Genomic DNA, 12,956 nt, shown 5'->3' with positions numbered 1-12,956 from the left:
ATCCTCCTAGATCGCCCATGGGCCTCATTGTACCGTTCCTCTGCCCTGGTCCGGGGATTCCTCACTGGGGTCAGTAGCCACGACAGGTTGGGGTAACCAGAGTCACCAATTAGCCACACACGGTGTCTCTGTAGCTGTTCCATCACATAAGGGATGCTGCTATTTCGCATGACATACGCGTCATGCACTGACCCAGGGAACTTGGCATTTACATGGGAGATGTACTGGTCAGCCAAACAGACCACCTGGACATTCATCGAATGATAACTTTTTCTGTTTCTGTACACTTGCTCACTGTCTTTGGGGGGAACCAAAGCCACATGGGTCCCATCAATGGCACCAATGATGTTGGGGATATGTCCAAGAGCATAGAAATCACCCTTCACTGTAGCCAATTCGCCCACCTCAGGGAAAATAATGTAGCTCCGCATGTATTTCATGAGGGCAGACAACACTCTGGACAAAACCTTAGAAAACATAGGCTGAGACATCCCAGATGACATGGCCACTGTTGTCTGAAAAGACCCACTTGCCCAAAAATGGAGTACTGACATAACCTGCACCAGAGGGGGAATCCCCGTGGGTTGGCGGATGGGGGACATCAGGTCTGGCTCCAGCTGGGCACATAGTTCATGTATAGTTGCTCTGTCAAGCTGGTATGTAAGTATGATATGTCGTTCTTCCATTGTCGACAGGTCCACCAGCGGTCGGTACACGGGAGGATTCATCCTTCTCCTCGCAAGTCCCAGCGGACGGTGCCTAGGAAGGACAACATGGAGCACAGAGTCAAGCAACCCACTGGTCAATTCACACAGCTTGCACAGTACACGAATCGCTATGCATGGAACGGCTTGTATGAGTGGCTATGCAAGGCCTAGGCCTGTGTGACGCAGTAGAAATCATGGCATGTGGGCCCTTGAAAGGGCGGCTGCCTGACCTGTGAAGTGTGACAGTGGGATGTGAGGTCACTGCGCTGGCGTGGCACACCGTGGCGGTAGGCGGTCGAAGACCGCGGCGCAAAGCAGCATTGGTTAACATTGAACCCTATAGGTCTCAGGAGCCAATGACTATGTGCGCCGGCGGTCGCGGTACGCACAGCCGCGGGCGTGACCGCCATTTTCTATCTGATTAATCACTCGAGACCTGATCATCCACAGGAGAGGACCTATACTGCAAGTGCTGCTGTGACCTCGGTCTGGGAGATACAATGGCTGCTGCGACTGGGGAAAGGGCCCCTGCCTTCACTGCTGAAGAATTGGAGGAACTTGTTGATGGGGTCCTCCCCCAGTATGCGCTACTCTACGGTCCTCCAGACCAATAGGTTAGTACACAGGGGGTGCACGTTGAATGGGCTATGCCTGTGTTGAGTGGGGTGTATGTAAGATGGTGGGGAGGGGAGCGAATGAGAACTGCAACGCACGAAAGATGAGAGCATGTGCCACATGGCAAGGTTGGGGAGGGGTGGGCCACTCACATTGACCAGGCAGAAAACTGATGCGATTTCTTTTACCACCCTGTTTAGTCACATAGGTCAGCGCCCATCAGAAGATTGACATTTGGCGTGCCATCGCCAAGGACGTCCGGGCCCTGGGGGTCCGCAACAGACGGGGCACCCACTGCCGAAAGAGGTGGGAGGACATCCGCCGCGGGACCAGAAAGACCGCCGAGTCTCTGCTGGGGATGGCCTCCCAACGTAGGAGGGGTGCCAGCCGCCAATTGACCCCCCTGATGTCCCGGATCCTGGCGGTGGCCTACCCCGATTTGGATGGGCGCTTGAGGACATCACAGCAGACACAAGGGGGTGAGTATCAGCACATTCTGCTATCTTTGCGCGCAGGCAAGGTGTCTGGGTGGGGGAGGAGGGCTGTGGCTATCTCCAGGCCAGGGCGCATTCTGTAGGCTAGGCCCCTCTGTTAGACACGCCCTGTGCCCCCGCCCCCCACCTCTGTAGGGTGCCAAGTACATCTATCCATGGTCCGGCCTCACCCATGTGTGGATTTGTCGTCCAGAGACCCGTAGGACTAGTCACAATAACTGAGTAGTGTACCCCCATTGCGCGGCCTAGTTCAGGGGGCTTCTGTGTCTGTCCTCTCCGACAACGGTGTCGCCAATGCATGCACTCAACCTGTCTTCATTTCTCCACCCCCCCCCATTTTCTTTGTCTTCCTGTTCATGTGTGCATTAGCATCATCTGGCGGAGGAGAAGTGGCATTGGAGCACGAGGGAGCTGCATCTCACATGGCCCCAGAGGGCCATACAACAGACTCCGAGTACACCAGTGAGACGGAGGGCGAGTGGAGCTCCACAACGGGGACCCGTGGAGACGTCAGCGACACGTCCTCGGAAGGGAGCTCCCTAGCGGTGGCGGCAACATCCGTGCCCACCGCCACAACAGGTACAGCCGCCACCCAGCGCACCAGCCCCGCCCTCCCAGCAGCCCCTCAGCCTTCGCTCCGTGCCCGCTCGCCCAGGAAGGCGGGCATCTCCTTCGCCCCAGGCACCTCAGGCCCTGCCCCAGTTACCCCTGCTGCCCTCAGTGAGGAGGTCATTGACCTCCTCAGGACACTCATTGTTGGGCAGTCTACCCTTTTGAATGCCATCCAGGGTGTAGAGAGGGAGGTGCATCGGAGCAATGCATACCTGGAGGGCATTCATTCGGGTCAGGCTGCCCATCAGCGATCGTTCAACGCTCTGGCCTCAGCACTGACGGCAGCCATTGTCCCTGTCTCCAGCCTCCCTCTTCTGATTCCCTCCACCCAGTCCCAGTCTCCTGTTCCTCTGCCTATCCCATCCACACCATCAAACCAGCCTGCACACACCTCTACACCCAAGGGCAGCTTATCCAGACATAAGCACCACAGATCCCACAAGCATTCACCCAAGCAACATCCAGATGCAGACATGCCAACAGTCACTACCACCTCTGTGTCCCCCACCTCCTCATCTCCCTCCTCCCTCCCTGTGACGTCTCCACTCACACCTGCATGCACACCCCCATCAGCCAGTACTTCCATCACCAGCACACCCTCCATTACAGTACGCACACATGCAGTCACCACCCCCACTGCCATTTACACGTCCCCTGTGTCCTCTCCCAGTGTGTCTGTCACCCCCTCTTCCAAAGCACACAAACGCAGGCAGCCACCCACCCAACAGCCATCCACCTCACGACAGCCTCCGTCAATAGCACCTGCACCCAAAGACAGCACACTTGACTCTCCTACAACCACATCCTCTTCCTCCACTCCCAAACCCACTACACCTACCCGTCCCTGTCCTCCCCAAGTCCTTTTCCTTTCCAACCTTGAACTCGTTCCAATCACTGACCCACCCCCTCCATCTGGTAAGACCAAAAAAAGCACCTCAGCCACCACCAGCCCTGCATCTACTGTGACCATAGTGCAGGGCTATTGGAGTCCACCAGATCCTAGGGCAGGAACATCGGCCAGCAGCAAGGGGACAGCCAGCCCCCCCCCCTGGGAAGAGGACAAAGAAGAAAAAGGCCCGGCGCGACAAGCCTGAGACGGCTGCCACCAAGGACAGTAGCCTTGCCCCGTTACCTGCCACATCATCCAAGGGAGGCAAGGGCCACAGAGCTCCAGCGAAGGAGGGCAAGGGCAGCAGGGCGGAGAAGTCAGGCAGCAGGCGAGCTGCTCAGGAGGGCCCCACCAGCCCCATTCCGGGTGTGACGGACGACACCCACGGGCCCAGGACTCCATCACAGGAGGGCGCCGCGACCGCAAGTTCGGATGGTGAATGAGCGGGAAGTCTTGCCCAGGTCTGGCTCCCTAGACACACAGGACAAGCACCGCTGAACGGGCCCCGCCGGGACAAGAACCGCTGAACGGGCCCCGCCGGGAGGAGCACCGCTGAACAGGCCCCCCCCGGGGCAAGAACCGCTGAACAGGGCCCCGCCGGGGCAAGAACCGCTGAACGGGCCCCGCCGGGACAAGAACCGCTGAACGGGCCCCGCAGGGAGGAGCACCGCTGAACAGGGCCCCGCCGGGAGGAGCACCGCTGAACAGGGCCCCGCCGGGAGGAGCATCGCTGAACAGGGCCCCGCCGGGAGGAGCATCGCTGAACAGGGCCCCGCCGGGAGGAGCACCGCTGAACGGGCCCCGCCGGGACAAGAACCGCTGAACAGGCCCCGCCGGGACAAGAACCGCTGACGGGCCCCGCCGGGACAAGAACCGCTGAACGGGCCCCGCCGGGACAAGAACCGCTGAACGGGCCCCGCCGGGACAAGAACCGCTGAACGGGCCCCGCCGGGAGGAGCACCGCTGAACAGGGCCCCGCCGGGGGGAGCACCGCTGAACAGGGCCCCGCCGGGGCAAGAACCGCTGAACGGGCCCCGCCGGGACAAGAACCGCTGAACGGGCCCCGCCGGGAGGAGCACCGCAGAACAGGGCCCGCCATCTCAAGCACCGCTCCACTGGGCCCTTCCTGTCAAGCACCGCTCTGCTGGGCCCTTCATCTCGAGCACCGCTCCGCTGGGCCCTTCATCTCGAGCACCGCTCCACTGGGCCCTTCATCTCGAGCACCGCTCCGCTGGGCCCTTCATCTCAAGCACCGCTCCGCTGGGCCCTTCATCTCGAGCACCGCTCCGCTGGGCCCTTCATCTCAAGCACCGCTCCGCTGGGCCCTTCATCTCGAGCACCGCTCCGCTGGGCCCTTCATCTCGAGCACCGCTCCACTGGGCCCTTCCTGTCAAGCACCGCTCCGCTGGGCCCTTCATCTCGAGCACCGGTCCGCTGGGCCCTTCCTGTCAAGCACCGCTCCGCTGGGCCCTTCATCTCGAGCACCGCTCCGCTGGGCCCTTCCTGTCAAGCACCGCTCCGCTGGGCCCTTCATCTCGAGCACCGCTCCGCTGGGCCCTTCATCTCAAGCACCGCTCCTCTGGGCCCTTCATCTCAAGCACCGCTCCGCTGGGCCCTTCATCTCAAGCACCGCTCCGCTGGGCCCCGCCGTCTCAAGCACCGCTCCACTGGGCCCTTCCTGTCAAGCACCGCTCCGCTGGGCCCTTCTTCTCGAGCACCGCTCCGCTGGGCCCTTCTTCTCGAGCCCCGCTCCGCTGGTTCCTTCTTCTCGAGCACCGCTCCGCTGGGCCCTTCATCTCGAGCACCGCTCCGCTGGGCCCTTCATCTCGAGCACCGCTCCGCTGGGCCCTTCATCTCGAGCACCGCTCCGCTGGGCCCTTCATCTCAAGCACCGCTCCGCTGGGCCCGCCGTCTCAAGCACCGCTCCGCTGGGCCCTTCCTGTCAAGCACCGCTCCGCTGGGCCCTTCCTGTCAAGCACCGCTCCGCTGGGCCCTTCATCTCGAGCACCGCTCCGCTGGGCCCTTCATCTCGAGCACCGCTCCGCTGGGCCCTTCATCTCAAGCTCCGCTGGGCCCTTCATCTCGAGCACCGCTCCGCTGGGCCCTTCATCTCGAGCACCGCTCCGCTGGTCCCTTCATCTCGAGCACCGCTCCGCTGGGCCCTTCATCTCGAGCACCGCTCCGCTGGGCCCTTCATCTCAAGCACCGCTCCACTGGGCCCTTCATCTCAAGCACCGCTCCGCTGGGCCCTTCATCTCAAGCACCGCTGGCCCATTGACAGTGCCGGTTCTGTGTCGAGCAGGGCTTCAGGAAGTACTCTGGGCACCATGCCTCCTCCAATAACAGTGGAGTCGGTAATCCATCTGATGGACTGTGGCTTTGCACCCCTCAGGATGGGACAGTGGGCATGGAGGCCCCTCGTGGATCTGGCGTCGTGGACTCATGTGGCTGAGGTGCCCCCCCTTCCCTTCCCCCTGAGGTGCCTGTAGTTTTATCATCTGATGCCCCTGCAGTGTTCTCTCCAATGGTATCTGGTCTCCTGTGTGGGTGTTGCCCATGTGTTTGTGCACATTGGCCCACGGACTATGGAACTTTGACGGAATGTGCCGGACTTTTTGCCTATGGATATCTTGTTGACTATGTTCATTCCTTATTTTTGTATCTTTTATATGGCATATTTGCCATTCCTTCAATGGAGCTATTTATACATATATTTTAACGAACATTTCAATTGTGTCTTTGCATTATTCCGGGGGGTTTGTGTGGTGTCACTCTGACTTGTTGGTCGGCATTGGGGTGTAGGTATTTGTGGTGGGGGGGGGGTGTATGGCTCATGTGTGTGCCCGTAAGCTTTTCTCCTCCCCCCTCCCCTGTGTCGTAGGTGCAGTACTCACCGTTGTCGTCTGCGCCAGCGTTCGTACTCCTGGTAGATGAGCAGGTAGACAATAGCTGGTAGGATGTGTAATTCGGGCTCCATGCTGTCCTCCGTCCTCGTGGACTGTGTATAGGTGAGCGTTTTCCCGTTCGTAGTCTGTTTCCGCCCCGGAAAAGGTGGCGGATTGGTGAGTTGTGATAGGGTGGGCGGTACATTGTCTGCCGCCTGCCTGTTGGAGGTGACCGCCGCGCTGTTTGTCGGTCCCGCCGTGGCGGTCGGAGTGTTAATGTGGCGGCCTGTGTTGGCGGTTCCCGCCAGAGTTAGAATACCATTTTTTAGACCGCCGGCCTGTTTGCGGGTTGGCCGCCGCTTTATCACCGACCGCCAGGGTCAGAATGACCGCCTTAGTATCTTGTCTTTCAGTAACATTCTCACACAACCAATATTGACTACGTAGTGGAATTACTCTTCGAACACTGCTATTATAAAGAATGTGAAAATAAGCATATTGCTTATTTTACCTATCTGGCTTTTCCAAAATTCAGTCCTCTTTGTCTAAATTGAAATCAAAAGCCTCCATGAGTTTGACCCTGAACTGGAGTGTAAAATACTAGATTATTTGAGTGACACAGGGAATTTCCTTAAGGCAGTTTTGCTTTGAGTTCTTCTCATGCTACATGTTGCCTGATAACTGACTGGCTGAAGACAATGCAAGGCTCCTGCCTGATGTATGCAAATAAACTCAAATTGTTTTGAGACTTTAAAACAACTTTGTTGCACAGATCTTGATGCAGTTGTCGCTGTAGCCAGAGATCTTGGAGCATCTATCGAATTTCCCAAACAGTGGAAGGAGATTAACTGATTAACTCAGATCAGTATGCCCTTTATATATGGAGAATAGTGTACTTTCTGTCATTTATAGAAACTCCCTGGCTGTCCCCTTGGCCCCCACTTCCTTTCGCCACCATTCAAACATTCTTCATTAGGAATTAAGATCCCTCCTGCTCAACTCTGCTATTGTGAGAAAGTTCCTTGAAGCAAATGATAAAGGAGGTACTATTCTAGGTAGTGCTTTAATTGATGTTTTAGAAACTTTAAGTTTGGAAACATAAGAAAAGGGAGCCATAGCAGAAAATACTTCTATTGAAATATATGTTCTGTTTATTATTCTGGCACTTTGTTTTACTTCAATCTTAAAATGTTCAAAGTCAATTGAACTGAAGCACTGGGCAAAGAAATTTCCACATTCTCAAGAAAAGCTGAACAACTTGAGACCCATTATAAATCTATGATGCTAGTAGAAGTTCTTGGAAAATAAATAGTTCAAGGTAGTCAGTTTGACTATAATCTGCACTCCCAAAACTAGAACACTGGTTGATGTGTCATTAGAAAGTTAGAATGGCTATTTCACCATTTTATTCTGGAAGTGCCACAGTAAGTTCCTGTGCTTTTTCTTGGCAAGGAAGCTCTCCTGTTCTGCTGACCTTCATTTTAACTTATATTTGCAATATTCATTTTCACCAGGCTATTTGTGTCTTTGCAAAGCACCATGGAAGTGGTATCTTCTTTCTTACTTATACCATGGTATCATGAAACTAAGAGAGTCAAATGTGATACAATTGCAGCATTCTCCCTGATCTCAGGTGGTGGTAAAATTTCAATAAATATTCCTTCTTCATGTCTCCTGCACTTGCAGTTCACTTCAAAGGTCCTTAACAGATTGAAGACCTGGCCCCCACTTCTCTCTCAGTGCAAGGGTTTCAGAGTATTATTCACGTGATTTACCTGTTACTGATCAACGATCTTGTTCAAGACTGCCAATTTCTCGTACTTTTCACATCTTGCATCTTCTTGGCTCCTCAAGTCAGATTGAAAATGAGGACTGTTTAGCGGGAATGAAGATCATAGGAGAACTAGTTCTGGTGGGGGAGCTGGTGTTTGTCAGATTCCGTCCTTCTCCCAGCTTATGGGTAAATACCTCCAATAATGGACCATAAGAGAAAATGTACTGAACAAAATTTTCCAGGTTTGCTTAGCCACAGAATGTATTGGTGACAGATGCCCTCTTGAGGGTGGGGAGCTCACTGAGAAGAGTACATCATGGCTAAAGAAACAACAACATATCCACTTGTTGAGGCTAATGGAGATTTGTCTGGTGTTGTTGTAATTTCTTCCCTTAGTCAAAGATGTACAAGGTCAGCGTTATATGAAGCATGGACTCCATGTGCATAGTGATGTGGTGTTGGTTTAAGACTGCTTTGTGCTGAAAGTATCAGTATTAGTTTTCATAAGCATGGGGTATCTGTAGCCAAAAGCAATCTCACATGGATTAGACAACGAGCATACAGATTTCTGTAGGCGGCAGAGTCCACCAGTTATTAACTGGAGCAAAGTTCCAAGGCGTTTCCTCCATATCTCTACCTAGTGAGATACTACTCAGATTTGTCTCTTTGCTTCCACTATGTTTTGCAAGTGCTTTATCTTCTGCTCCATGTATTTTCCTCCCTGGGGATCTAGACGTATACACCTAGGGCCTTATACTGACCTTGACACAAGGGTTTCCTTCATCACAAATGTGATGGATATCCCGTCTTCCATCTTATGAGCCCATTATATTCTATGGAGATTGTAATACGGCGGACAGGATATCTGTCACATTTGTGATGGAGGGAACCCCTCAGACAAGGTCATAATAGGGCCCTTAGTCTAGACAGGAATTCTCAGTTATGTGCTGCTGCTTCCAGTTTCATTCATCTCACCTAACTTCTGCATAACCTGCAATTTGGAATGACATGCTATTGAATGCGCCTGGTTTGGTAGGTTCAGCTGTCACTGAGAGTGCAACTACTGACTCTGCTGGTAAATAAGGTGCTTCTTACCAGCCAATAAAACTGATGCCTTCAGGCCTGAACTCCAAAAGCTAGTTCTTTTAGGTGGTTCCTTCTGAATTTTGTGATAAATGTTATATTTGCCTATTGGTGATGTTTCATAAAGGCTGCCTATTCTTGTAGGTAGAACAAGTTTCCAGAAGGGTGTTCTATAAGGTAGGCGTGCTTCTCCTGCCCAAAGAATAAGTCTTTAATTTGCACTGACCTCATCCAGTAACAGACTAATGTGATTACCGCTAAATGCTACTTAGTTGCTATTTCTGCTTTTGTGTATTTATCAGAACACAGTTCAGTGTTCAAGATCTTGTTTGTGGATAGAGTTTTGAAAGGATCTGAGAGCTTCTTTCTTGCAGAAAACCTTTGCCGAAGGGTATGGAATTTAAACGTGCTTTCACTTCAAGTCTCTTGACTCTACTTCCTCGAAGTATGTGACATTGAAGAGGCTTTTTAATTGCTTTTATGTCTGCTAGACAGGTTGCAGATCCTCAGGTTGTATGGCTGGAACCTCTGTTCCATACCTTCTTACCAGGCAACACAATGTACATGTGACATCTATTTTTATATTAAAAGTAGTGGCAGTATTCCACTGAAGCTAGAAAATAGTACTGCAGTTAGCTTTCCACCCCTCAAACGAGGATGAAAGCCTTCAGCAACTGGACATTGGAAGGAACATTAATTTTTTTATTATGTTTTATGTCCATATGAATACACATTAGAGAAGATGATGTTTGTAGGCTTCTAAGTCATCAAGAATGGCAACACTGTTTTGTAACAATGATCTTCTTGTTGGATCACGCTGTTTCTCAACCTATGCTATGAGAAATCAGATAATAAGTTTCAGAAGGCACCATAGCTCATGAAACATTGAAAAGGCCTTGTCTGGCCCTCTTCTCTTTTCTTCCAAGGCAATGGTCAGGCTGCAGCATGGACCTCTGTTCGCAGTTCTGCTGGGTATGGAGACTAGTGCAAGATTGCGTTGAAGGTTGAGTTCTTAGAGCTCTTAAGCGAATCAAGTGTCAAATGAAGTACTTTGCCAGAGACTGTGCTTTGAGCTTCTCAAGATTCTGTGGAACCTTTGAGAGCCCACTGGCAGTGACACGATTTTATCATGTGTGTTTTGTTTATTCATGAGCTGAAAAAGAAATGGTAGATGAAATCATGGAAGTGTAGTGCACAGTTGTAATTTATGTATAATTTTATAATCCACAAAATTACATGGCAATTGTTGCCTTGTAACATTATTTGTATGTAATTGACAATAGAATGCCTGCCCTCTGTAAGGTTGGTAAGGCTTGAGAGCAGCCAACAGCACTTTGCACGCTGAGACTTTGGAGCTTATGCTTACATTGGAAAACAATCACTGCTGGCTAAAAAGCCACGACTAGATGACGATGTCAGATATCACTTGAACCAGCTCTGCATCACTACAAGCGCATGGCAGGATCATCCTGAAAGACATGCAGATTTCGAGGAGCAGGCTGTCAATGTGCGGTAAATCAGTCGTACACAGGAAAAAGTGTTACTGAACGTAGGGGACTGTTAACTCCTCATTATAGTTTCCAAATGCAGCTAGGCTCCGGTCTTCTCCAGGGTCGACTGTAATGATCCTGTTATGGTCTCTCCAAATTCTCTAGAGCTCCTTTCAAGCTCTGTATTCACAGGCTGATTGATAGCTGGTAAACAGAAGTTCAACCACATCAGTCATGTCTCCTGGTAACTCAAATGTCTACCATTAAAAGCAAGGCTATTCTTGAAAGTTCTTTTGCTTGCTTGCAGAGCTGATAATTTGCTAGAAGAACTATGAATTCCTTTGCCAACCTCTACTTTGTAGATAAAGTTGTTCTCTGTGGTGCACGTATAGTTTAAGGTAGAAAGTTCTAAATTAATTTTAAAAAACTCGTAGTTGCCCCTGTTTTGGTATTGTACTATCATCTGAAATTCTTATGCAAAAGTACTTCTCTTTTTACAAGTACATTTGTTAGCTGTCAATTTTCTGTGAGACTCTGATTCCTATATTGTTGTGTTATTTGTATTGTTCCTCATTTTTAGGTCGGGCGTGCAAACGCTTTTACCTGTTGTAAGTATTGTTGGCTTTTAACAACGCCGACCTCACGCCCATCACTTTCATTCATTCGTGGGCATGCCTTTCAAAAATCACTTGATGTCATTGGTAAATGCTTTATGTTTGTCCTGCCTTTGGGAAGTTTGGTTACCGCCTTGGACACCGACCCTGTTACAGGGATAATTGCTGATAAACTTCAGCGTGAGCAAACTACTTTTTTCTTTTGTCTACGCTTCGTGGCTGCCATGGCACTGAGAGCACGAACTCACTCAGTGGTATAATTTTTACACTGTATGCACTCTGATCTGCTTATACACGTTCTTTGCAGCAGGCTTATTAACCCTGTGTGCTACCTTAAGATGACTCCAAGCTTCCACTAGACAAAAATGTGTTCTCTTTCCAGAAAGAACATAAATCGCCAGAGTTATTTTGACATTTTTAAATTACATGCACTATATTTGCCTAGTATACGTTCTTTGCAGCAGGCACATTAACCCTATGCGCTACCTTATGATGACTCCAAGCTTCCACTAGACAAAAGTACGTTCTCTTGGCTGCCATGGCGCTCAGAGCGCAAACTCGATCGGCAGTATCGTTTTTACATTATGTTTACTCTGATCTGCTTAGTACACGTTCTTTGCAGCAGGCATATTAACCCTGTGCAGTACCTTATAATGACTCCAAGCTTCCACTAGACAAAAGTACATTCTGTCTTCAGAAAGAACATAAATCGCCAGACTTATTTTGACATTTTTGCATTCTGTGTGCTTTGTGATTTGCCTAGCACACGTTCAGTGCTGAAGGCACATCAACCCTCTGTGCTGCCTTATAATGAGTACAAGCTTCCCCTAGACAAAAGTACATTCTCTCTCCAAAGAGAACATTAATTCCCAGAGTTATTTTGACATTTATACAATGTGTACACTGTGCTTTGCTTAGTACTCATTCTTTGCAGCACACATATTCCTTCTGGGACTTGTAGTTTTATTTTTATAGTGCAATACAAGCTGGAAACCACCCCTTGGAGTAGTATTCATAGAGTTGTCCAGCTTCCAGATTCGATGCGTGATTCCCTCATTTAGTTTGTTTCAGCTTTGCATTCTGGGAGTTGTAGTTTTATTTTTCTAACGTAATACAAGCTGCGAATACAAAGCAGAAACCTGACTAGATGAACTACACACGTTTGAGTCTGTGAAACTCAAGATGAGTGTGCGTGCATTTATAAAACCTTGAGGAGAGCTTACAGTTGATTATGCTGTACAATGGTCAATATTTTATAACTAATATTTCAGTTACTGACTGACTGAGGATCATTAATAATATGTGAGGTGGCTCTCCTCAAGTGTGTGTAAAATCATGGGCGTTTTGTTCGACTCCCCAGACTGCAGTAAAGGGACAGTGATCCAGTAAGCACTCATTCTGGAGTACAATTATCTATTCATTGCCTTGCGGGCAATGTTGCCTGTACCAACTACCAATTAAATATGTTTTGCACCTGGGAGTAGTTTGTGTTTTAAGGGCCTTGTTTAAAAAAATATTCAGGTAGGCCTACTAGCCCTTTAGTTATATGCAGGGCCACTGGAATCATATGGCGGAAAGACCCAAAATATGCGGCAGGGTTGACCAATTAATGTGGCAAAAAAAGTCCAGTTATGCATTTATAATGCCAGTGGTTCCAACTCAAGTAAATGCGAGACCTATTGCATTGCAAATGCTTGTTTTATTGTGTGTTTTCAGATTTTACAAAGACCCTCATTACAAGTGGCTCATTTACTCTGTTGGTCCTGGTAATGAAATTTACAGGACCCTTCGCA

General features: G+C 50.3%; 1 protein-coding gene across 1 annotated transcript in view; it reads left to right on the top strand.

Annotated features, from left to right (window-relative positions):
* Nucleotides 1–12,956, top strand: part of COG6 (component of oligomeric golgi complex 6) — a 521,976-nt gene that overhangs the window by 125,081 nt on the left and 383,939 nt on the right. The window lies entirely within an intron of this gene.

Source organism: Pleurodeles waltl, chromosome 8 (assembly GCF_031143425.1).
Source record: "Pleurodeles waltl isolate 20211129_DDA chromosome 8, aPleWal1.hap1.20221129, whole genome shotgun sequence".
In the NCBI taxonomy this organism is placed as follows: domain Eukaryota; kingdom Metazoa; phylum Chordata; class Amphibia; order Caudata; family Salamandridae; genus Pleurodeles; species Pleurodeles waltl.
This window is presented reverse-complemented; position numbering and strand designations above follow the sequence as displayed.